The sequence below is a fragment of the Chionomys nivalis genome, chromosome 13 (genome assembly GCF_950005125.1).
Source record: "Chionomys nivalis chromosome 13, mChiNiv1.1, whole genome shotgun sequence".
Classification (NCBI taxonomy): domain Eukaryota; kingdom Metazoa; phylum Chordata; class Mammalia; order Rodentia; family Cricetidae; genus Chionomys; species Chionomys nivalis.
Window position 1 is genome coordinate 42,011,446 of NC_080098.1, and position 24,528 is coordinate 42,035,973.

General features: G+C 43.0%; 8 non-coding genes across 8 annotated transcripts; 6 read left to right on the forward strand and 2 right to left on the reverse strand.

The window, feature by feature from the left end:
• The first annotated feature begins 5,494 nt into the window (after window positions 1–5,494).
• Window positions 5,495–5,566, forward strand: Trnam-cau (transfer RNA methionine (anticodon CAU)). The gene has a single exon. It is a non-coding gene; the product is annotated as a tRNA-Met (tRNA).
• Window positions 5,567–6,336: 770 nt separating this feature from the next.
• Trnak-uuu (transfer RNA lysine (anticodon UUU)) lies at window positions 6,337–6,409 on the forward strand. The gene has a single exon. It is a non-coding gene; the product is annotated as a tRNA-Lys (tRNA).
• Window positions 6,410–8,406: 1,997 nt separating this feature from the next.
• On the forward strand, window positions 8,407–8,478 carry Trnad-guc (transfer RNA aspartic acid (anticodon GUC)). The gene has a single exon. It is a non-coding gene; the product is annotated as a tRNA-Asp (tRNA).
• A 5,035-nt stretch (window positions 8,479–13,513) lies between these two features.
• On the forward strand, window positions 13,514–13,619 carry Trnal-caa (transfer RNA leucine (anticodon CAA)). Its single transcript has 2 exons — window positions 13,514–13,551; window positions 13,574–13,619. It is a non-coding gene; the product is annotated as a tRNA-Leu (tRNA).
• Window positions 13,620–17,603: 3,984 nt separating this feature from the next.
• Window positions 17,604–17,689, reverse strand: Trnar-ucu (transfer RNA arginine (anticodon UCU)). Its single transcript is given in 2 exon segments — window positions 17,604–17,639; window positions 17,653–17,689. It is a non-coding gene; the product is annotated as a tRNA-Arg (tRNA).
• A 1,895-nt stretch (window positions 17,690–19,584) lies between these two features.
• On the forward strand, window positions 19,585–19,666 carry Trnas-aga (transfer RNA serine (anticodon AGA)). Its single transcript has one exon. It is a non-coding gene; the product is annotated as a tRNA-Ser (tRNA).
• A 930-nt stretch (window positions 19,667–20,596) lies between these two features.
• On the forward strand, window positions 20,597–20,668 carry Trnaq-cug (transfer RNA glutamine (anticodon CUG)). Its single transcript has one exon. It is a non-coding gene; the product is annotated as a tRNA-Gln (tRNA).
• A 3,404-nt stretch (window positions 20,669–24,072) lies between these two features.
• On the reverse strand, window positions 24,073–24,154 carry Trnas-uga (transfer RNA serine (anticodon UGA)). Its single transcript has one exon. It is a non-coding gene; the product is annotated as a tRNA-Ser (tRNA).
• Window positions 24,155–24,528: the final 374 nt, after the last annotated feature.

The following is a 24,528-nucleotide window of genomic DNA, read 5'->3' on the forward strand; positions in this document are numbered from 1 at the left end:
CTAAATAAGGCTTATTCCTATAACTAATTATATCAGTACTTTAAAGATGACTGACTAACTTGTATTTCCTAACTGTCTATAGTAAGTTAGCCGCTTTCACAAGACTAGAACTCCACACTCTGTAATGATTTTGAATAAAGCTAATAAAGAAACCGAACTAGTCATTCCAAGGGTAAACACAGAACAAGTTTGTATCTAGCTGTTACTGCTGTCTCCTGCAAAGGCAAGGAACAGGTCCCAGGGTTAAATGGGAACAGGAGGGAATCTAGGAGACAGCATTGCCCTAGGGCAAACGGAGACTGAGGTTTACCTTCCTGCTGATCTATAGAACCCTTCTTGGCAGGCTGTACTAAGTTGCCCTGGGAAAGCTGTCCTGGGCCCTACATTTTTTTCCCCTTCACAAGTACTGATGACAGGACTCAATCATGGGTTCTGTCTATCCAGGGGCTCAAGGGGGTGATACTGGGACCTCAATACTATCAGTCAAACAGTATTGACCCGTTCTCGAACAAAAGCCATCGGTAATAATAACAAGAAGAAGCAAGATTATTAGGGCCTGTTAGAGCTAGAAGCAAGGTTGTTAACCAAGGAGATCTGTCGAGTAAGTTTTGTGAGTGTTCTGTTCTTCGTCACTAACAAGGCCATTGAATCTCTCATTACCCCGGAGTGACTGACATAGAAACAACATTCTCTCCCCAGAAGAGGAGGTCCAAACCTCTTAGTAGCAAAACAAAAATTTATGACTCAATTTACCCAAATAGCTTAAACCCAACAAAGTTAGCAAAGACAAGGAGGCTAAACATATATTTTTAAGCCTAAATAGACCTTGAACAAGGAAATACATTTTTAAACCATTAGTTAATCAGACCATTTCTGTCTCAGCTCCATGCTTGTAAGAAAACTCACATAGACAAACTTTTTTTTAACAAAACAAGCATGTTCGGTATTTGCATGTATGAAAAACCACAGCAAACATAGTTTACATCCTCTTTTGACCTTTTATAACTTTTTGTATACCTTTAGTCTATTTTTCCTCTCTATTCTTTTAGCCTCCTGCTTTCTCCCTCGCTTTCCACTTTCCAGATGACATACCAAAATCTCTTTTGCTTTTTAGACAACACACCGAAATCTCTCTCACTTTTCAGACAACATAAAAACTCTTACTAAAGTCTTTCTTGTGGTTTCCCTCAGTGGTGTATGATATATTGTAAGGCTACAATATTTTAAACAAGAACAGAAACATGCATACACTACAAAAAAAAAAACTTTAAATTTACATCGCATAAAATACCAACGTGAAACATTTGAGACCAACAGTAGTTCTTTTTATACATTAACCAATAATAATTTGTCACCAGCCCCTATAAATAATGACAGATGTTTATAACACATTGGATCTGAATGATCAAAGCAGCTCTGGTGGAGGGAAGTCAGGCTATAGTGTCACAGCATGGCCACTGCAGCAACACCTGTAGCCAGAGTCTTTGACCCATGGAGCCAAATCTTAGTCATGTTGGACCAGAAGTTGAGGCACACAGCCCCCGGGGCAGGTGGAGGGAACTCATCCACCAGCATGGGAGGGGGCAGGGTGGTATGCAGTATGCGTGGGGTGGGCGGTTGTTAACCTCTTTAAGCCTTAGCAATTAACCCCAGAATCTCTGTTCAGTGTTTGAAATCCTATTGCGGTACAACCGCCCCCTACAACTGTGGCTACATTGCTACAACAAGGCTGCATAGCCCAGCCACCCATCCATACAAGTGTGCTGCCCCACAGCCTTGTACTTGGGGCCAAGGCTGACTCCTTTTCGTGAAATGTTTAAGGCGGCAGATAGAGGTTATTTGTCTTATCCCTTTTAGGAAAATATACCCCTATGCTTATGGCCCTATATCTAAAGTGATCACATATCAAAGTCATGGAGTCGTGATTTGAGTCTGTCCCATTTTGTCAGCGTCAGGACAAAAATACGACAACACACAGACACGCAGGATAATGAACGGGACACTGGCGCCAAACCAAGCCAAAGACGACAGTTTCAAGTTGTTTTGAGGGTGTGACCCGCCCCTCTATCTAACTGAGTCCGTTCCAGTGTGTCTCTATACAGAATTGAGACCACTACCCACGCGTCTCACCAGAGCACTGAGACCGCTACCCAGCTACCCACGGGTCTTACCAGAGGGAACCACACTCTGCAGAAGGGCCCTGATGAGGTCTCCTCCAGGCGCCCTGCCTGTGATCTTTTTGCCAGGTCATCTGTTCATATTTAACTTATCATAGCTGTCTCCTACAGAAGAAATAACACTAAATCTTCAAGAGATTCCAGCCACAAATCAGGTGCGGAAGCTCTATGTGAGGCAGAGTTGCCTGCACAGACATTTAATCATCTGGGATTGCATCTAGGAAAACAGCCAAGAATGGACACAAGAAAAATAGTAAGATTGTCACAGGGAATAAAAAGCAAGTCATGGCAGACCTGTGGATTCGGAAGGCTCAGACACCAGACAGACCGCTCAGTGACCAACAAGTCCGCTTTCTTAGGTAAATCTAACAAATTTCTGTAATAATGACACTTAAGAAACCAACAACATTTGCTTGTAGGAGAGGAAAAATGGGCCAGTGTTGCAACTCCTACAGAAATCAGAAAGGAGAACCGGAAGAATCTGGGTGATGAGGACATTGCAATAACAGAGGAAAAAGAAAGAAAAAAGTTCTCGGTTGAATAGGAGTTCAGGACACCAGCCTTTAGAAGTCAGTTTCTCAAACTCACTCAACCACCCAAAATAACAAAGCCATAGCAAGTCCAAATTGTGAAGCTATAATGAAATCTTTAGCTCACATGTTTGCAGTGGTAAAACCGTGCAGATGGAATGGAGAGGGGCAGTACAGTAACAAGTGACTTTTCACAGTTCAGTGATTGTGGTGACAGTGAAAATGAGCCCACAAATAGGTGTATGTAGTTCGAGAATGTGATTCCGGATTATGCAAGGCAGAAGTCAGCCTGTCTCAGGGCATAGGTATTTCTGCTTTATCCATCCTTAGCAGTGATCAAAGCCAATAGTCTGGAAACAGTGAGAATAAAGAGAACACTGTGTTTTGTCAGAATTAGTGGCCAAAGGAGTCATCAAGTGGAGACTTGGAAACTACAGTGTGTGACAGTGCGCTGTGTGACGGTGCGCTGCTTGCTAGTGTGTGACAGTGTGCTGTGTGACGGTGCGCTGCTTGCTAGTGTGTGACAGTGTGCTGTGTGACGGTGCGCTGCTTGCTAGTCTGTGACGCTGCGCTGTGTGACAGTGTGCTGCTTGCTAGTGTGTGACAGTGTGCTGTGTGACGGTGCGCTGCTTGCTAGTGTGTGACAGTGTGCTGTTTGCTATTGACAGAAGCTTTTTTGTTTCATTTTTCAAAGGATCTCAGGAAGAACTCCCAGGAATATTTTTCTATTCCTATATCCCTACATCCCATCTGTATCCCTGATAAAGGTATCCAACATTGAGACAGATAACCACCAGGACTGTTCATTAGTTTTGTTTTTTGTTGTTTTGTTTTGAGTCAGGGCTGCTCTGTGTAACAACTCTGGCTGTCCCTTGCACTCACAGAGATGGGCCTACCTCTCCCTCCTGAGTGCTGGTATTAAAAGGCGGGCGCCGCCACCACCCAACTGTCTGGGGTTAGCTTTTAAAAACCTGTTTTTCAAAAACTTGAATCAATTTTAGACGGCCTACATCTGTAATTCCAGCAGTCAGGAGGCTAAAACGAGAGAATTTTCATAAGCTTTGGGGTTACCCAAACTACAGAAAAACTTTGAATTAACAACAACAACAACAAAGAGAGAAAGAGGGAGGGAGAGAAGGAGGAAAGAAGGAAGGAAGAAAGGAAGGAGAAGAAAAAGGAAAAATTTCAGAAGAGAGAAAAAAAAGGAGTTGGGAGAGATTAAGTTTTCATTGAAAGTAATCACTTTTAGTTTGCCGTGGTGGCAACACCTTTAATCCCAGCGCCAGGGAGGCAGAAGCAGGCAGATCTCTGAGTTTAAGCCTAACCTGGTCTACAGAGGGAGTTCCAGGACAGCTAGGGCTACACGGAGAAACCCTGTCTCAAAAAACAAAACAAGAAGAGAAAGAAGAAGAAACCCCTCTTACAGAAAATAATGGATAATGTGTCAGGAGAACAGAAGTGAGAGGGACTCCTCAGGAGGAGGAAGGCAAGCGGGACAAGTGGGACGAAACAAAACGAGTAGTGGTACGTGTGTGTGAAAATACCGTAGGGAGACGCACTACTTTGTAGACTAAAATTTAATGGAAAATCACTTCTCAGCTAAAGAATGAAGATGTCTCTGTTTCCCCAAACATCTACCAGGACCCACACTCAATACTTCTTTCCTATATTTAGTTCCTACAGACATTCTTCTTTGGCATCTTATAAATGTTTATATTTCATTTCCCCTCTAGAAGGAAATTCACTTTAAGGTCATTTCAATATATTCTTACGACCATGTACACAAAAACTACCGAGGGTTTAATTTAAGTAGCACTGAGCATTCAGATGTCAAACCGAGGGCTCCAAATTCTTCCATGAACTCCTTAACTACATCCTCTGAGAGCCCAGAGCCATGTGTGTTGAAGGGCAAGGGGAAAAAAAGCAGGAACGTCCAGGAAAGAGAACTAAAAAACATGAAATGTCTCAGCAGAGCAGCTGGGTGACTCCTAGCCGCAGAGAACAATGAAGTAGGCAAACCTTGTTCAAAAGTGCTGAAATGCTCTGCTGGAATTCTGAATGTGAATCCAGGCATGACGATGTAGACAGGTAACCCTTGCGCCGAAGTAAACATAAGCAAGGAGGATTAGGATACCTAGCCTGCCACTGCCAGGGACAAGGGGCAAAAGCCACTGTGCTCTCTGAGCACTCTGAAAAGTGCCGGCTCCTAACTCTAACCTCTAGAAGGCATAGACTCTCTAGAGGGTTTAGCACTGCGGGCAGGCGGCGGAAACTGACTCCTGCGCTCCCACCTCCCACAGAAGGGACTGAGGCTTTGACTAACCTGCCGTGCCGTGCTGTGCATTCGCCACTGTCTCCATTTAGCCTACAAGACACACGTTTAAAAATCAAACAAGTAAACTGTGTTGGGTCAAGTCTGTAGTCTTATCATTCAGTAGTAGGCTGAGGCGTACGGATTCCTTGAAACTTCAAGCCTAGGACACAGAGATACCCGCAAAACAAACAAAGAGAAGGAAACAAAAGATAACGCGATTAAGAATTAAAGTAGTTAAGAATTTCGGTCGAGGCTAGATATATATCTATAATCCCAGAGGCAAGAGGAGCTCAAGTTCAAGGCAGACCTGGGCAATTTTGCTAGACATCCTGTTTTCTTAACTTTCTTAACTAAATTGCAAATCATTGTAAGTAATGAAACACAAGACTGACTCCAAATGAAAGATAGGAGAGTGCGAGAATGGAAAAGGACGAAGTATTTGTGAGTACTTATCAGATACATCCTTTGTGGATAGCAGAGTGGCGCAGCGGAAGCGTGCTGGGCCCATAACCCAGAGGTCGATGGATCGAAACCATCCTCTGCTAGTTTCAATTTTCTTTCCTTTCCATTACCTGCATATTCTTATCCAAAGAACTTGAAAGATAGGAAAGGTAATACGACGACCAAAAAAAAAAAAAAAAAAAAAAAAAAAAAAAACAGAAAACTGGGTGCTATCAAAATCTTCAACGCTTTAAAGAAGCACAACATTTTGGGAAACAGTACACCATGATGCTTATTTTCTGCTTTGCAGCGTCTATCACCGTCTCTGAACCAGAGCTGTGTTATCGGGCGAGGCTTATGGCTCAGACTCATTCTCATAGCTTGCCCCAAGCCCTGGGCTCAGTCTCCAGAACGAAACCCAAAACCAAATCAAAAATGTACAAGCACACCAAAGCTTGGTTAGCGATTTAGCGTTAAGCTTCAAGTCTGAAAAAACTAGGAAAGCACGGAAAACTATGAGACTGGAAGCACCTGCCCCCGCCAGGACCTCGTCTTTCCTCAAGTTTCTTCGCGTCTTCAAACTTCAAACGTGCATCTCACCTCTACGCGCTCTGCAGAATTGAGAAAGGAGTTAGCGTGGGTGCTCCACTAAGTGCTCCACTAAGGGGATGTCACCCTACCATTGGTCTTCCCTTCCTGCCATAAATACTACGTGACTCGTTAATTGTGCAACGAATACACGTTTTGAACGCAGCGCCCGACAAAACAAAGCTTAGTTATCACGACGAAAAAACTGCACTCAAATTGTGAATTTTGAAATCCCAGTTTAGTGACCAACGATATTACAAGATTTAAAAATAAAGATCTCTTAAGAGCCTGGATAGCTCAGTCGGTAGAGCATCAGACTTTTAATCTGAGGGTCCAGGGTTCAAGTCCCTGTTCAGGCGGAAAACAGTTATTTTGTATAGGAGCCACTACGAAAACTTACAAAGGAAACACAAATAGGACACCAAATTTAACCTCGTTCTCTAAAATTCCTTTGACCTTTAACATAAACTCCTTTAAAGAAAGGATGGAGAAAAGGGCTTAGTTGGGCGTGGGAGGGGTAATGTTACCAGAAAGTAAATTCAGTTGTGCCTCAAAACTGGAAAGGCAAGCCCTTTTAGGCACAGCATCCAAGTTTTTGGAGTGGAGAGTAGGGAGTTTTCTAGAATTCCACAGGCAGCTGGTTTCTTGAAGCCTTTTAACTCTGTTTTATCACCCTGGTGTTGGAATGAGGCATTTCACTTATGAGGAGATACGGGAAAGCTATGGGGGTTGAATATTGTACACACATGTAAACATCATAACAAAACCTATTATGTGTAATTAACATAAACTAATACAGATAAAATAAAACTCCAGTGACTTCCCAGCCACCATGAGTTGTGTGATAGGTAACATGTCTCCAAAAAATCCCTTGAAAATGATCCATCCATTATCCCTGGGCTGGTGACTCTAATCTAAAACATCCACAGAGCCTTTCTCTGTCCTTACCATTTAGAACAAGCTCTCCCGTGCTGAACATTTGTGCCTCCTCGAGAAGTGGGAAGAGGGAGAAGACTGGGATTTTTCCTGTTGTTTCGTTTTGCTTCTCTCAGGTAGGGCCGACCTGAGTCCAGACTGGCCTCTGTTCACTAGTCCTCTCCGTGTCTGCTACTTTTCTGTCCTCACCCGGAAATCTGCACGTTGGCTAGTGACTTATCTTGGTCCTTGAGCTTACGTTTCTCTTTGCAAAGTGCCAGGCCAAGTCACGCAGAAACGAAGGTGCTAGGATTCAAAACCGAGTATCTCACCGCCTTGAATTTGTCACTGCTAGGCCAAAATACTCCGTTCACAAGTTCACTGTGTTCGTTTTCAGGCCCGTTCTCTTTCACTTGAAATAGTCAGGTCCAGCCAGGTATAGTGACCCAAACCTGAAAGCCCAGCACTGGGGACACTCAGGCAGTAAGAGTACCACAAACTGGAGGCCAGTTGGGGCCACAGAGATGAATATCTTTAAAAAGAAAAATGTCCAGCACTCCGGAGGCAAAGGTGGGCAGATTTGGTCTTAAGAGTATTCCGGGACAGCCAGGGCTGCAGAAAATGAAATGGGTGAGAGGGAGAAACATAAAATTGAAATCATCTTAAATAACTATGGTAATTTGGGAAGAAATAGTGTCTTTGAGATGTTAATTTTTCCTATTCATAAGCATGATAATATTGTTCTCCCATTATTAGGCTGGGGTGTCTTTTTTTAGAAGGAGGCTAATCTGTTACTCTAACCTTTTAAGAAACTTGTGATTTCCGTGCGATAGTCATCTGGATTAGCCCCTCTTTACAGGAGAGTTGGTTCTTGTCCTTTTCGCCCTTTCCTTCAACGAGCCCTTCTTTAATAGCTTACAGTGTCTGGGGTGTGAACCTAGATTTTAAGGGCTGAACCACCTCTCCAGCTCTTCTTTGCTCTCTTAACGGTGCACAAGCACCCTTTGTCCCCTACTCCCTACCTCCTCATTCACATTCCATCTTTGGTTTGCTTTGTCTTTTGGACCTAGGGTCTAAGTGCCCTCCCTGGCTGGCATGGAATTTACTACGTAGACAAGACTGACTGTGATTACTGGCTTGTGCCACTATACCTGGTCCCACAACTTTTTTAAAAAAGTAGTTTTTAAAGCGTTTAATATTTTTAATGTTGTTTATTAAACATATGCACACAGCACTTTATCTTTTTTTCTTTATTTCTTGAGACAAAGGTTCATGTCTTAGCGATACCGGTCAGGTGTAAATCTTTAGATTTGCAGGGAGGGGATAGGAGAGGAAAAGGGGTAAAGAAAAAGAAAAGATAAAAGGAAGGAAAAAGAAATGAGGGGAAGAAAATTATCCTCTATTTGGACTTCACTTAATGTCGCGAGCCGTCGACCTGTCCTCCTCGTTAGTATAGTGGTAAGTATCCCCGCCTGTCACGCGGGAGACCGGGGTTCGATTCCCCGACGGGGAGTCAACAGACATGTCTGTTCTTTTGCTGCGTTTTGGGACACGGTGACTTTGGTACTTCTGGTAGTCACCAAATGAGTTGCATTTTCACGATTGATCTGGATCAGATCACCACAAGCTCTCTGATTAGGACAGCCTGCATGGCCTTCTTTCCGAGAGGGAGGTTCATCCAACGCCCTTGGATTTCAGCTGTGTCCATCTGTTTCAGAATTAGTCCGAGGATTCGCTAGCAGGTGAAATCCCGCTAGATGGTGGACGAAAGCCCAGGGAGGGCTGCAGTGCGCGGAGCTGCGCGACTACTCTCCTTGTGTCTGAGCAGTTTTCACCTCAGGATTCCAAAGGAGGAGAGGGAAAGCAGACTACAATCTATAGGACAATAAAGTGTATTGTCTTAGGTTATCTTTGTACTGGAAATTAGCTTTGTTTGATTTTGATTATTTTGTTCACCAAAACTACATTTACCACCTCCACCTCCCCACCCCCATCGCTTTTTTTCTTTTCTTTTCTTTTCTTTTTTTTTTTTTTTTTTTTTTTTTTTTTTTTTTTTTTTGAGATAGGATCTTATTTTACAGACAGCCCAGGCTGGCCTTGGACTGGCTAGTATCCTCCTCCATGGGCGTCAATCAAGGCCTAAGATTATAAACCTCTGTCCCTTCAAAATTTGACTTTGACTGTATTGTTATCAATTTTCTTCATGCCCCCTTTACCTGTACAGGGATCTAGAACATGCAAGCACCCTACCTGAAGTTTTTGTTGTTGTTGTCTTCCAGAAAGGGTTTCCCTGTGTGGCCTCAGCTGTCATGGAACTCACTTTGTAGTTTCCCAGGCTGGCCTCGAACTCAAAGATCTTCCTGCTTCTGCCTCAAGTGCTGGGATTAAAGGTGTGGGTTTGTGTTCAGGAACACATGTGAGTTCCAGAGCTGCCCGACTTGACTGAAGAAAAAGGCTGAATAAGATTTGAATATACGTCATCCGTCAGGTAAAATCTTGACTTTTTGCCCAAACCCCATTTAAAGTCTCAAAGAAGTCCATATAGAACTGGACACACACACATAATCAATCAATAAATAAACAAACAAACAAACAAAAATTCATTATAGATCATCTAAATCACGGGGTGAGGAAAGTGCCATTGTAAGAAAAACACAAAATCAATAGGTAACATAAACTTTTTTATTACATTAAAATTTTTTTGAATTTTTCATACAGTATATTTTGATCATATTCTTTTCTTCTCTCCCAATTTTTCCCAGATCTTCCCCATCTCCCTATCCATTCAACTTCATGTCTTTGTTTCTCTCTCTCTCTCTCTCTCTCTCTCTCTCTCTCTTTCTCTTCTCTCTCTCTCTCTCTCTCTCTCTCTCACACACACACACACACACAAAACTCTACAAACCATAACAACAAAGAAATTGCACATGGATTATTCCTGAGCACAAGCCCTGCCCTAGAATGCAGTAGCTGATAAACCCAGTGTCCCTCTGTCGGAGAAACCTGATTTTCCCTCAGGTGTGAATTGTAACTACTCAGGGGTTAGCGTGGGACTTTGTGCCCCTTTCCCATCCCCACCCTGGGACTTTGTCTGAATTGAGTGTGTGTAGACCTTGCCTAAGCTCTAATATAATCATAAAACTTGCTCGGATTTTGGTTCATCAACAGATTTTTTTTTGCCGGGTGCTGTGTGATACATGAAGAATTCTGAGATCAAAAGACAAATGTTACAACTCTCAAGAGTGTATCAGCAGGAACGTTTGTTCCTTACCTCTCGAATAAGAAACTCTCCTATACCACACACACAAAGGACTGTAAGAACAGTCACAATGCTAAGAAATTAATCTGAAGGCTTTTTGTTTTATTTTCCTTTCCATGACCACAGTTCTTTTTTGATTTTTTGACACAAAACCCTGTCTCTGTAGCTTTGGAGCCTGTCCTGGAACTTGCTCTGTAGACCAGGATGGTCTCAAACTCTTACAGATTCACCTTTTTCTACTGGAGTTAAAGGCATGCACCACCACCACCTGGTTGTGTCCACAGTTCCAGACTTCAGAGAATCCACTAATCATTCAAGTTGGAATGTGTAATTGAATGAAGGTAGATCAGGGTTTTTTTTCTATAATGATAATTAATTTATTCTGATCAAGCCTGTTCAAAGTCAAAATTTATATTTGTTGCCTGAACAGGAACTCAAAGCCTAGACCCTTGGGATAAAAGCTCAATCTGCTGCCAACTACCTGGGCTCTGGAACCGTGCTTCTGTTCATGCTATAAACAGTTTAATTCCATAAGGAATTTAAGTTAATGGGGAGAGCTGAAAGACTCGTTGGCTTCGGGGACAACCAGGATCTTACAAAAGCCTGGCTCGGCTACTACCTGTGTTATCTCAGTATCTCCACACTATGCTTACCTTCAATAGCTAAGCCAAATATGATATTTGTGATTGAAGAAAGAATGGAGATTATTCCAAGTGAGTTCTTCAGTTTGGACAGAGTCGCTTGGGGATCATAGTTGCAGGCTCCCTGGCCAGCTTGCAGGTGGACTGAGGAAGGAGAACTCGAGTTTAGAAATGTTGGTACAACTGAGCCTAAGCCTCAAGAGAATCAAGGGAGGGGCAAAGAAGGTGCTGGTATTTCTCCTGGGGTTTCTCCTGCACTTAGAGACACCAATGTCATGGTTTTTTTTAGAGGTTTGGGTTTTGTTTTGGGTTTCGTTTTTGTTTCATTTAGTCTCGTGCTCCAACTTGCTCAGAAGACTGGAGGCAGCTTGTTAATCCAAGCTGTTTTCAGATCATTCGGTAGTCATTCATTCACAAGCTGTAGTTTAAATACCTGTAGAGATGCCTCAAAAGACATCGGAATCCGGTTCCGTGGAGTTTCTTTTTTGGGGATCAGTAACTCGGGCATAACTCTAGTAGTTAGACCTGGTCAGAAGTTTGTTGTTGTTTTCAGTGCTTTCGAGATGGCTTAGTAGGTAAAGGTGCTTACCACCGAGCTTGAAAACATGAGTTCCCTCTCTGGGACTCATGTATGTATGTAGACAAAGGACCAGTTCCTGCGGTTTGTCCTCCAACATCCACATGTGTGCCGTTGCCCTTGCGTACACATGTAGTTGTTTTACTCTTTTGGCTTTTGGGGGGCCCGCCGCCCAGTTCCCAAACACACACACACACACACAGACACACACAGACTTTATCTTACTTGTGAATGCACGGTCTTAGCTTGGCTTGTTTCTAGCCCACTTTTCTTATCTTAAAATACCCCATCTTTCTTTTAGCCTCTGGGCTTTTATCTTTATTTCTGTATACCTTTCTTTACTTCTCCGTGGCTTGCTGTGTAGCTGGGTGGCTGACCCCTGATGTCCTCCTCTCCTTGTTCTATCTTGCTCCTTCTTTCTTTTCTCCTCCCTGATTTCCCCTTCTATTTCTTCTCTCTGCCTGCCTATCCTTGCTTCTGGCCTCGCTATTGGCCATTCAGCTCTTTATTAGACCATTGGGCGTTTTAGACAGGCAAAGTAACACAGCTTCACATAGTTAAACAAATGCAGCATAAAAGAATGCAACACATCTTTGCATCATTAAAACAAATGTTCCACAGCATAAACAAATATAATACATTTTAAGATAGTATTTTAAGACTCCCACACGCAGGCGATATAAATTAATTTTGAAAGATCTTCTAAGGAAGTCTGCTTTCCTGTAACAGGGAGGAAATGCTACTTTAAAAAAAATTCAAAAGTTGTTTCATTGGTGAGGCTTTCCACTTTGGTTTCAATTTTACTTTATTTTTATTTTATTCTAATTTTTATTATTTATTTGTTTGTTTGTATTTTGAGAACAGGGTTTCTCTGTAGCTTTGGTGCCTATCCTTGAACTAACTCTTGTAGGCCAGGCTGGCCTCAAACTCCCAAAGATTCACCTGCCTCTGCCTCCCGAGTGCTGGGATTAAAGGCGTGTGCCACCACCACCCGGTGGCTTCATATTTCTAATCCATTTGTCTTGTGCTGTTGTGAATACATTAGGTCATAAACTGTGATCCAGTATCGTATGATAGCCCTTCTCTGAAGTAGAACCAAGTTAGCTGTGTGCACTTGGATCACATCTTTTGCTGGCGCCCCTTCCCCTTCTGTGTCCCTCATAGCCGTACTTGGTTAAGCCCCCCTCACAGCCCCCTCACAGCCCCTGCCTAGAATATGACAGTGTTATGAGGATGAAGTGTCAACTACATCCTACTAGCTCTGACTTTAATTCATTCTTTCTACTAATCGCGGGCTTTACACAGAAGGAAAGAGCAGCATCTGACTCTCCTTTGACCTCTGTCCACCCACAGAGAAACCTGCAGCAAGTAGTGCGGTAGGTGATTTACCGTTGGTTTTAACAATGTTGCTGTGTGAAAAGCAGTGGGAACAATTGTATCGAACGTCTCAGAAAGAAAAGGAAGTAGGGCGATTAAGACAAAAGGGGTGAGGAAAAAGACCGGGGACAAGAGAGGAAAAGAGACTGTTAATAGTTCATTCAAATCATTTATCACAGGCCTTCACTTCACAGCCCCTTTAACAGATAATTTAAACAAAACAAACAAACAAACAAACAAAAAGATGAATGGTATCAAAACCCGTAGAAGAAAATTGGAAGAAGTCATGAGGTCAGGGTGGAAAACGCCCGCAAGAAAGTGCAATAGGACGGCAAATTTTATTGCCAGAAAGAGAGCGCTGCGAGAGTTAGACGAGGTCCCTACCAGCAGTACTTGGTCCCTTAGAACCCTACCTAGCCTTGGATTCAAATAATCTGATTTACACTAGGATCGACTCTGAGGAGCGGCTAGCTGGTCGGTGGGGCAGGGCTTAGCGTCGGGCTAACATTAGGATGCCAGTGGCATCCTTAACATTAAGTCACAGCCACCGCCTTCTGGAGCAGGGCTGTCCTGGTTCCTTTCTTTCCGCTTAATCCTTTCAATAAAGCCGGAACTTTCATTGCAGAGCTCTGAACATAACCAGGAGCTGGTTGGTTTTTATAACAATTGATTATGCTAGCCTGTGGGACCATGTGTCAGGGTGGCCGAGTGGTCTAAGGCGCCAGACTCAAGTATTCACTTCCTCTGTCGAGGTTTCTGGTCTCCGAATGGAGGCGTGGGTTCGAATCCCACTCCTGACACAGTTGTTCTTTTTGTTCTCGCATCATTCATAACGCGTAGTCTGTTGATTGAACCTGTCTGGAACGACTTTCTCTGATAAGTATCACCTGGTTTTGCACCTTCTGTTTTTTTTTCCCCTAGTATTTTGATCCGTTCTTTTCTTGTTATTCTATTTTGTGCCCTTGAACCCAAACTGATCCTCCTGCCTCTGTCACTAAACCCCTAGGCAAATCCTAAATATGCTTAGGGTTCTTAGTGTTTATCTCTGATTATTCCCAGTGGCAAGTTGTTACAGTTTTGCTTGTGATCAATCTAATTACATAAAAAAGCATCAGCTCTTCTTTTGTTTTTGTTTGGGGAGTGTTATTCTTTCAGCTGACCTCCATTCCGTTTTAGGCAGGGCTGGCTGATGTGTGGGACTGCTGCCCAGCTGTGCTGAGTTTATAATTGTTCCACGTCTCTTTTTGTCCTTCTTAAGTCTCATTCATTTTCTGTTGCTGCTGTGCTGTCTTGGTGAAGATTGTTCTAAAGGTCTTTTAGATTACAATAAATTCTAGCTTTAGGTTATAACCCAGGGGCACAGCACTTGACTAGCATAAAGGAGGCTCTGGGTTCCCTCCATCCCCAGCATCAAAAACCAGTCTTGACGGGATGGTGGATGATTTCAACATCCTCATGTGTTTCTCCTGGCTTGCACTGATTTCTGCACACAGCATACTCTGAGTACTTTACACCTGTATTTTGGACCAGTCCTAATCCCAGGAGCTTGCTCCTTGAGTACCTGGCAGAGATCTGAGGTAGCTGAGGGAGAAGAGTCTACCACATAGAACAATTAGGGTGTTAAGCTTCTTCTGCCCTCATTGCACATCTGTATCTTCCCCGGTGTCAGCCTTGCTTTGTTGGTGGAGCGGTGGTGCTGCGTCCCGCCACCCGGCTAGCTTTACCCAAAATAATTACACAGAAACTGTATTCTTTTAAACACTGCTTGGGCCATTAGCTCCAGTCTCTTATTGGCTAGCTCTTACATATTGATCTAACCCATTTCTAATATTCTGTGTAGCCACCACGAGCTGGTTTATCAGGAAAGATCTTAACCTGTGTCTGTCTGGAGTGGGAGAATCATGGTGACTCACTGACTCGGCTTCTTTCTCCCAGCATTCTGTTCTGTTTACTCCACCCACCTAAGGGTTGGCCTAACAAATGGGCCTAGGCAGTTTCTTTATTAATTAACCAATGAAAGCAACAGATTAATACAAGACCCACCTCCATCATTGCTTTAGCTGACCTCTGCTGTGGTCTTTCGGAGCACTGTGCTGCAGTGCTCTTTCTTGGGATCAGGGGTGAGTGGGTGGGGGGAGAAGCACTTTTCAATACACATCTGCAGAGTGTGTAGGAGTCCTACTGTTCTCAAGCATCAAGTTCATGTATTTCTTTAGCTCCCAGTACATTTTGATCTTGTACCTGTGCCTTTTTAAGATTCTCTGGTATAAATCAGGTTGGTTCTACAAAGTCCATTTACCTAGTCCTTATTGTTCACTTGTTACCTGCAGAGCAATCCTTGGCTATCTATACCTTACAAATGGGTACCACACAATGGTTGATGCCACCATCCTTGGTTTGCCAGTGCTGATGCACTTCTGGACAAACAGAACGCATGAGGTGGAGCTGTTGATCACATATTCTGCTAGAATAAATGATTATAAAAATATGAAGATTGCTGGGCAGTGGTAGCACACACCTTTAATCCCCAACACTCGGGAGGCAGAGACAGGTGGATCTCTGTGAGTTTGAGGACAGACTCCAAAACTACCCAGAGGAAAGCCCGTCTCAAAAGACAAAAAACAAAAATAAAAAAGTGAAGACTTAGTGCATTATGACGATTCCTTATGAGGAAGAGTGATACTGGGAAAATATGTAGAAAAGAAATGGGTCAGTTAAGAGAGCCTTAACAGTCACATCTCCAGAGTTAAGCTGAAAATGAATGTGCTATGGGATAGCCAAAATAATTGCTAATCATTGTGGTGCGCTTTTGAGATTTTATTCTTGTGTGTTTGGATGTTTTGCCTAAATGTGGTAAATGTGTATCTGCATACCACATGAGTTCCTGGTGCCCAAAGAGGCCCAGAGAGGGCATTGGATCCTCTGGAACTGGAGTTCCAAATGGTTGTGAGCAGCCATGTGGCTGCTGGAAACCAAACAAAGGTCCTCTGGGAGGGCAGCTCTTGATAGCTGAGCCACCTCTCCAGCCCCACCCCCTTTTTTTTAAGTAAGGAAAATTCTGCTGGTGACTCACACTCAAATGCAGCACTCAGGAGGCAGAGGCAGAAGAATCACCACAAGTTTGAAGCCAAACTTGTGTCTATATAATGAATTCTAGGTCAACTATGGCTACAGTGTGAGATTTTTTTTTTTTTTACTCAAAAAACAAACAAGCAAGACAAAAGTACAAAACAATGTTTAAAAAACAGACTTTGGGAAATGGGCAAATCAAGATTGTGATTTTTCAGAGAAGGTGAACAGAAAAGGGTCACACTAATTTTGGGGACACAGAAAAGGGTTACAATGTTTTTTTGGGGACACAGAAAGGGGTTACACTGATTTTATCAGCAGAGAAAAGTTTCGACAAAGGAAAAGACAAGTCATATACAACACAAGTTGCTGTGACATTAGCAGTCTCAAAACATTAAGAAGTCATCGTTGGTGCAAAGATAGCAAACATTACGAAATTCAAAGCTTACAATTATCCACACATATGTGTAAATGTACACATTATGATTTATTTACTAAGACCTTTGTAAATAATCCTCTAGCCCCAATTATACAGAGAGCTTAAAAATAAGTCTCCTTTCCCTCTTAAACACTATTTCCTTATTTCTCAAAACATGGTCAGCACCTGTGAAGCCATCGCGTTCCATTTCTGACTACACACGATTTTTATTAGGATGAGCAATAAATATTCTCGGGGTCGGGATGTTGGAAGATGTTTTTCACTCAGCAAAGGGAGTTTTCCCTTCCTGCCACACAGTAGCACAGAGGCTTGCTAGAAACCCAATGAGAGTGGAGCCCGGAAAAAGACTGCTTTCCTGTTTCTCTCTCTTCCAAGGAGCCTTTAGCAAAGATGGGACCATAGCCCTTGATGCCAGGCTGTCTGTCCTTAAAATGCAATGTGCTCAAAAGCATACACACAGTTATCTTTATGACATTCCGATTCGACTTTCTTGAGGTACGTCCCCCAAAGTGTGCTTTGTCCTTTTTCTGAGCACCTCTCTCTGTGAATGTGTGTGTTTAAATTTATATCAAAATTGTTTCATAAATATATTACAATTTTGCTTCATAAAGTGTTTATAATAGAATAGTATAAGAAGTTTATGAAATATTATATGATTTATATAAATAATGAGATGTCACCACACGTTAAACCACATCACAACACAAAAGATGGACAATCTGTGTTTATGTAGGATCTATGTAATATCTATATGCTACATATTGCTACACATATTATCTAACATATTCTATGTTACATATTTATCACAATGCAAACTTTCAGAAACGAGGCACAGAATACTTCAAACAGGGCACCAGCCAAGGGAATTAAGGAAGTAGTGTTTTAGAATGAAAATAGATGTGTTATTCAGTTGGGGTGATGCGAGAACTTTCACATATCCTTGTTTTAAATCACAGTATATTAAACAGTAAATTACAATATATTAAATCAAAAATTGAATTTTGATTACTTTTTTTAGATGAAATCTTTGTGCTGCCAAGGAACACTTCCTACAGTTGAGAGGGTGGAGGTCTGGAATTTGAGAGGGTAGAAAGAAGATATTGTAAACAAACAATAAAGGAAAATGAGAAGAAAAGGTTTAAGTATTATAATAAAATAAACTAAAGCGAAATGCACACACAGCTTCTCAAGGTGACACTTTTCAAGAAATACTGACGCCAGCTGCAGAAAGCGCACTCACTACCAACCGATACACACCTCACAGGCAAAACACCACCGACTCTGGCGGGACTCGAACCCGCAACCTTTGAATCTCTTAACCACGCTAGAAGTCCAATGCGCTATCCATTGCGCCACAGAGCCTACCGATGCTGTGCTCCTTTCCTAAGACTTCTGAGTATTTACTTGGTTATCCATGCACTGTTTCTTATGAATACTGTTGCTCCGTTTCTGTAGCGCTTCACACGGAAAAGTGCAAGAAACAGAAGGACACGCTATCCCCTACGTGACTTTTGGCCCTTTCCCAAGCCTATTACAACGGAAAAGTTTGACCGAGGATCCACCTAGAGTTTCCGAGCTTGGTGAGCACACGCTTGTAACCTTGGCACTTGAGAGGCTGAGGCAGAAGGATTGCCTTAAATTCCAGGCCATCCTTGTCTCGAAGTAGAAAGAAAGAAAGAAAGGAAGGAAGGAAGGAAGGAAGGAAGGAAGGAAGGAAGGAAGGAAGGAAGGAAGGAAGGAAGGAAGGAAGGAAGGAAGGAAAAGAGAATCATCACAAAGACAAAACCCTTATGACGTTTAATCTGGCATCTCTAGTTTCAAGTTCCGGATCATCAGTTTTCCTAAAGAGAGAGCCACACTCGTCCAACTCGCTCGGGCTCCGGGCCAAGTCCTTTACTTGGAGCTTCGAGGTTTTCTCATGTTGCGTCTGAGCTCTTTCAGAGAAGGCCATTTCCTGCGTTTAGTACACGGGCTCAGGGAGCAGCTCTGGTGGATACCTGGATGAGATGTTACACTGTGTTCTGGCAGCTCTGGGGTTTCTCCAGGATTTCACCTGGGAGTTTTCTTTGGTGGCTGAGATGAGATGCTCCTACCCCTTTTCAGACATACAGCCCTGCAGTATTCAGGTGCTCTTCCAATAAGTTAATTTAGAATAAAGATAGGTGGAGCGGGCGCCCGAATTTAAGTATGAAGACAGACGACGAGTGCTCAGGATTTTTCTACGATCTCGTCTTTCCCACTTTGGGGCCCCAAACTCAGGCGGAGTGAATGTTCTACACTGTGTTCGTTTCTTCTCGGCGCTCCTACAGCTTCGTCCACTCTTTTCTTCACTTCTGAATCTCTTTTCTAGCTCCTGCTGACTTCCCCTCATTTTACAGCTGATGGAAGGAAAGAAATAGGAAGTAACTAGAAAGCGGACGGTAGTGTACAGCATAGAATATGAAACACGCAAGTGTGTGGTCCCGAGGCAGTAACTGATACACTTTTGGCACTTTTTACTTCCCGGATCCAAAACATAGTAACTCGTAAGTACTTTCAAGCCTTTTGACTACAGACTCGGAAGACAAAAGCAGGTAAAAAGCGCCAAAAATTACTAACTATACTAGGTTCAAGGCGGTATATGGTTTTGTTGTAAATATGAATTTTAATCTTGCTTAAGAGTTTCTTGATTCTTGGTTGAGGACCCGTGTTCCCTTACTTTTTCTTGCTTTTCTACCCTACTTCAATCCTGCTTCGGGCTCAGTGCTAGCAAGTTGTCTCGGACTTATGAGCTAAGGCTTCGAATAAACTACGGAAGGATAATTTCCGCATTGTGTCTATTCTTAAGTAAAACCCAGTTAGGAAAAGAAACTACCGGGTTGACTGTTTCTGGGCTATTTCGATAGTCTCTGGAGAGTGAAGTGCGTTCACGTTTGCAAACGCTTTTCCAAACACAGAAGAGGGCAGCAGGGACCCTGATGAGGGGGGCCCTTGGAAACCTTGGACACAGCAACGGGAAGCGTTTGCTTCCTGAAGACCACTATAAGCAATGTCGTTCAGACAAGAGGCTATGTTCCTGAAAGTTGTCGCAGAAGAATAATTACACCATCCAGGCTTCGAAACTACTCAACAACGCCTGAGTCTACGCTGCTGTTGAGATGAAAGTGTTCTCAATTTCGAAATCTTGTCTCAAAGCCCTTGTTCCACTGGCACCAGACGACGAACGCTGTTTACAAATAATGTCCCTTTATTAATAGAAAACAAGATGGTAGACAGCTGTAGTCGTGGCCGAGTGGTTAAGGCGATGGACTAGAAATCCATTGGGGTCTCCCCGCGCAGGTTCGAATCCTGCCGACTACGTACTGGTCTGTTTTGGCCAAAGACTCCCTAGTAGGGCTGCTATTTATGCACACACAAAAAAAGATATGATAGGGGCTGGAGAGATGGCTCAGTGGTTAAGAGCATTGCCTGCTCTTCCAAAGGTCCTGAGTTCAATTCCCAGCAACCACATGGTGGCTCACAACCATCTGTAATGAGGTCTGGTGCCCTCTTCTGGCCTGCAGGCATACACACAGACAGAATATTGTATCCATAATAAATAAATATTTTTTAAAAAAAGATATGATATATCATGATAATATGAAAGAAAGGAAAAAAAATCTTAACTTCTTAAACTAAAATACATCTTACACCTTCCCAACGGCAAGTTTGTTTGTACATTGATAGGAAGAGAAATCCAAATGCAAGGGATTACTGCACAGAAATAATCTTGTGAGCTCCCTGGATAAAATGAAATCTGAAATCCTTGCACGACACTGTAATTCTAGTTTTACAGAGCCTGTGGCAGGAAGACTGTTCTGTAATTTCAAGTACACACACTCAAAATAAAACGACTACTAAAAATGCCCACTTCAAGGTTTCTAGGTTATTACATTGCATGAAAAACTTAAAACATTCCGTCCAACTCTAGAATATCAAAAACAAACAACAACAAAAAAAAAAAATACTGAAATGGACAAAATAAATTCCCGAGGATTTTCTTCTAGAAGATGTCACCAGTAAGATAATATATTAAGAATTTTGAATTTGAAAACAGGGTGTGGTAGCACAATCCTGTAATTCCAGCTCTTAGGAGGAGGAGCTATGAGGTCAGGGAGCTCAAAGACGGTGGTGACTACAAGGCCGTGGAAGGTCAGCCTAGGCCAGAAGCCGTCACAAACAGGAATTCAGACTAATAAACTCCTGTTCCTACTCATCATTGATGGTAGGAGAAAAGAGCGACCATCAGGTGGTTCCATGGTGTAATGGTTAGCACTCTGGACTCTGAATCCAGCGATCCGAGTTCAAATCTCGGTGGGACCTACTTAATTTTAAAGGCCGCTTTTGTCTTTCTCATGTCTGTGAATCTACAATTAATTCTGTTCCTTCTAAGTCTTCTGTACTTCTTACCCCAATGCATTGGTGATCAAGTAAAGAGAGAATCCCAATGAAATTGAGTTGCATATCACTGTAAGACTCCCATGCCCGGCACTATAGTAAACAAATAAATATATAAATAAAATCACCAGTAACATAGGATAACACAGAATAAATAAAATCACCAATCAAATAAATAAGTAATGAAACCATACATTTGTAATAGAATTTATTACTTCCTACAAAGCACATATTAATGTGATTTTTATTTTCATGAATGATAATTTGTTATGTATTTCATTCTCCTCCTGAAATTGTTACCTTCTTCCTTTTTTTCATATTTATCCATAGAATTAAATATAGATCCAGTCTTTTTAAATACTTCATAATACTTTGTTTGACACAAAATGCATCCTAGTGGCATATAAAATCCCTGACTCTCATTTCATTAAATATCTCGTAGGTCTGTCTCCTCTTGCTCAGTGCTGAATGGCTTCCCCGGCCCTCGGATGATCATGTGTTAACTTGCTCCCGAACTAGGTCTTTCATCATTAGAGGCAAATAATTTTATCCCAAATTTCTGGAAACCACAGGACTTTAAAGAGGCGAGAGAAGGATAAAAGGCCCATCTACTTTCAAGAATTCCAGGTCAGCTACACAGTAAGAGCTCCTCTCCAAAATTTAAAAACAAAACACCACAAAAGCAATCTTCTAATATTGACAGTTGCAATCCGCTTTTCCTTACAGATGTTGCAGTGGTTACATGCTCTCCCATGGTCTAGAGCTGTGTGCTCATCTCTTCCCTGACAGCGTGATCACCTGCCTCTCACTTGGTGCTTGCTCTCTCTCCTCTCCCACCCAGAAATCTGAGCGCATTGATGTTTCCTCTGTACAAGGGCTAAACTCACAGGCTTCAGAATGTGTTTGTTTCTTGTCGTCTGAGGAACCAGGACACTGGTCGCCTGAATGTGCTAGACCAGTAGGGATGACTGGGCCAGCTCCGAAGCCCCCTGGAGAAAACTGAGGTTTTTTTCTCCTCACGTAAATTGAGGAAGGACTAGTAGTATCTTCTTGTCCTTTTCTCTCCTTTCCTACAAGGTCCCACTCTAGTTTAGGCTAATCTAGAACTCATTGTGTAGCCCAGGTTGGCCTTGAACTCATGGCAATCCTTCTGCATCAACGTCACCCCACCCCTAGTGCTATAATTACAGGTATAGAGCATGACAGCTTCTTTCCTTCCATAGTCTTCCTCTTCTGTCCTGTGTGAAAAAACCCCAACGTCTCCATCTGTCTGCCTAAGATAATCTTTACTTAGTTCTCCCTTAAGTCAGTTATGGAAAGAGTTGGTTGTTTTCAGTGACAAATACCCAGAGACCGAGAAAGTCTAATGTCAGAGGACTCCTCATGAACTAAAAAAATCTTCAGAGAAAGCAGGTGACACCTGGGTCAACGACTGATATTTTTATATAAACATGCCACCACCTCCAAAGACCCGATGGGCAGGTGCTGTGACCCGCTCTCGTAAGCCCCACCGGAACCACTGGCTGAACAGCGCTGCTCTGCAGCCTCTACCCCGAGGTTCAGGCTAGAGACCAGATCTGGATGGGGAGAAGTAAGGGCAGCTGCTCGACAAACTGAGCAGAAAAGACGGGGACAGCTTTCCTGACAAAAGGCCAGTTAAAGGGATATCAAATTCTGAACGTTCTGGACATAGCTTGGTTTCTTATTGCCTTCACCTCGACAGCCTTTCCGGCCTGTGAAATGAGTTATATTGAATAGATCTACAAAGCACAAAGTATGGAAAGCCTTTGAAATGGTAGTCTATGGCTGTTGTGCAATACTATCCCAGGGGAGACTGAAAGAAATGTCTACCACAGCAGGGGTGACAGTTCACAAAAGCTGGGAACCTGGAGCTGGTTGTAGGACTTGGAAGTCATCAAGTCAGAGGCCCTTGTAGGCAGCACAGGTGGCCTTAAATCTCTTTTCAGGCAGTTCAGCTGATCTCTGCTTCTTTCAGGCACCTTGGCTGGTTCAGCCTGGCTGGTGGGCCTCTTCTAGGCTACTCAGCTTACGGAGGAGAATCTCTAGGCCGGCCTTACTGAGGAGGGTGGGGCCTAGCATAACTGGTCCCTTCCAAGGACTTCCTGAACTGCTGAGGTTCCCTACAGGATAGAATGCCCCCCTACCTCCTGGGAACAGCCTGTGTCGTTGGCACTTTGCCTCTAAGATGTTCTCTGAGGAAACTGCCACACAGCAAGGGCAAGAGCTTGAAAAATGAGGTTTGCTGTATTAACTATTTGCTATACCTATTAAATCTAACTCAGAATCTTCTAATAACAAGATACTTTGGGAGCGTCCTCCTTGGAATCGTGAAATCTGGCCTCATAATCCTATCTAGAAACCCTCGTTTCTCATTTCGTTGTGTGTCATTGAGCGGCTTATCTAGAATGGAGAAAATAGGCATGGTGGTACAGGCCTATAATCCAAGCTCCTGCGAGCTGAGGCAAAAGACGTTCAGTGAGTTTCAGGCCAGTCTGAGCTACAGTGTGAGCTCCAGGTTAGCCTCTCAGTTCAGTGGTATACCGCTTGCCTAGCGGGCCCAAGGCTCTAGGTTCCATCCTTAGTGTTGTTAGGGAATTAATATGCCTTCTTGGTGATCAATCACTCCAGCACTCAGAATTTAATAAAGGAAATTAGTAACAATGTCCTGGCTAATCCAGAAAGGAGCCAGCCTTGCACAGAAATCTGTTAGCTTCTATTATTTTATAGCCCCTCAAGTTCCACTCTGAACAATTAAACATGTTTCACAGAGACAGAAGAAATTCCAAGCTTCAGTTGTTTGGACAAGCAGGGAGATTTACAGTATAGAGCATTGTCGTCGTTATCTAGAGACAGACCAGGGCTGCCTTTCCCAGTGAGCTGCTATCCAGGGTCATCCTGTGTGCCTGGTGGAACTGCGCTGATTAGAGAACTGGGAGTGCTCCTTTAGCTAAATTCCACTCTGTGCAATTTAGTATTTCAAAAAGCAGTGTAATAGATCCTACTTTATAATATCAGTTTATGTCCTCAGTTTTTCCTATGTCAGTACTAGGAGGAGACAGCATGCAACTGGGATCTTCAAACATTTTTAGCGTGTAGCTTAAGGAAAGCAGGCTGCTTCAGCCTTCCAAAGGCTGGAATCACCGATGTGCGTCTTGACTCTTTGGAAGAGGTTACAGTGCAAGCCTTACATAGCAGGCCAGAGAGGAAAGGTTTGGTGTGGTGAGTCAAAGAATTTAACAGCATAATTTTCAATTACATGCAGCTCGATAACAGGGATTATAGCAGCTACAACAGATGCCTGGTAAAACCGTAGTCGGCAGGATTCGAACCTGCGCGGGGAAACCCCAATGGATTTCAAGTCCATCGCCTTAACCACTCGGCCACGACTACCTGTTCCCCACAACTTCTGAAGTGTTAATATAAACTAATGGATAGGTGAAAATTTTCACGGAAATCTAGTGATAAAGAATTTCCTAGCTTATACCGAGAAACAGAACTACAGACACGGTTGCAAGAAAGTAAAGGCTTTCTAGGGGCGATCCCTCGCTACTGATTCATTCTCTGGAATCCGTGGAGAGGGGTCTGCGGTACAAAGTAAACTTAAACAAGAAGTGCCAACGCAAGGAGCTAGGAAAGTGAGAAAACACAGGCCACTTTAGAGTTAAAATTTACACCCCCCGCTGCCCTTACACTGCAGAGGGACTGGGGTGTTGGAAGGGGTGGGGGAGTCTTGTGTTCTCAGACCTCAGATCTCACTGTAGCTA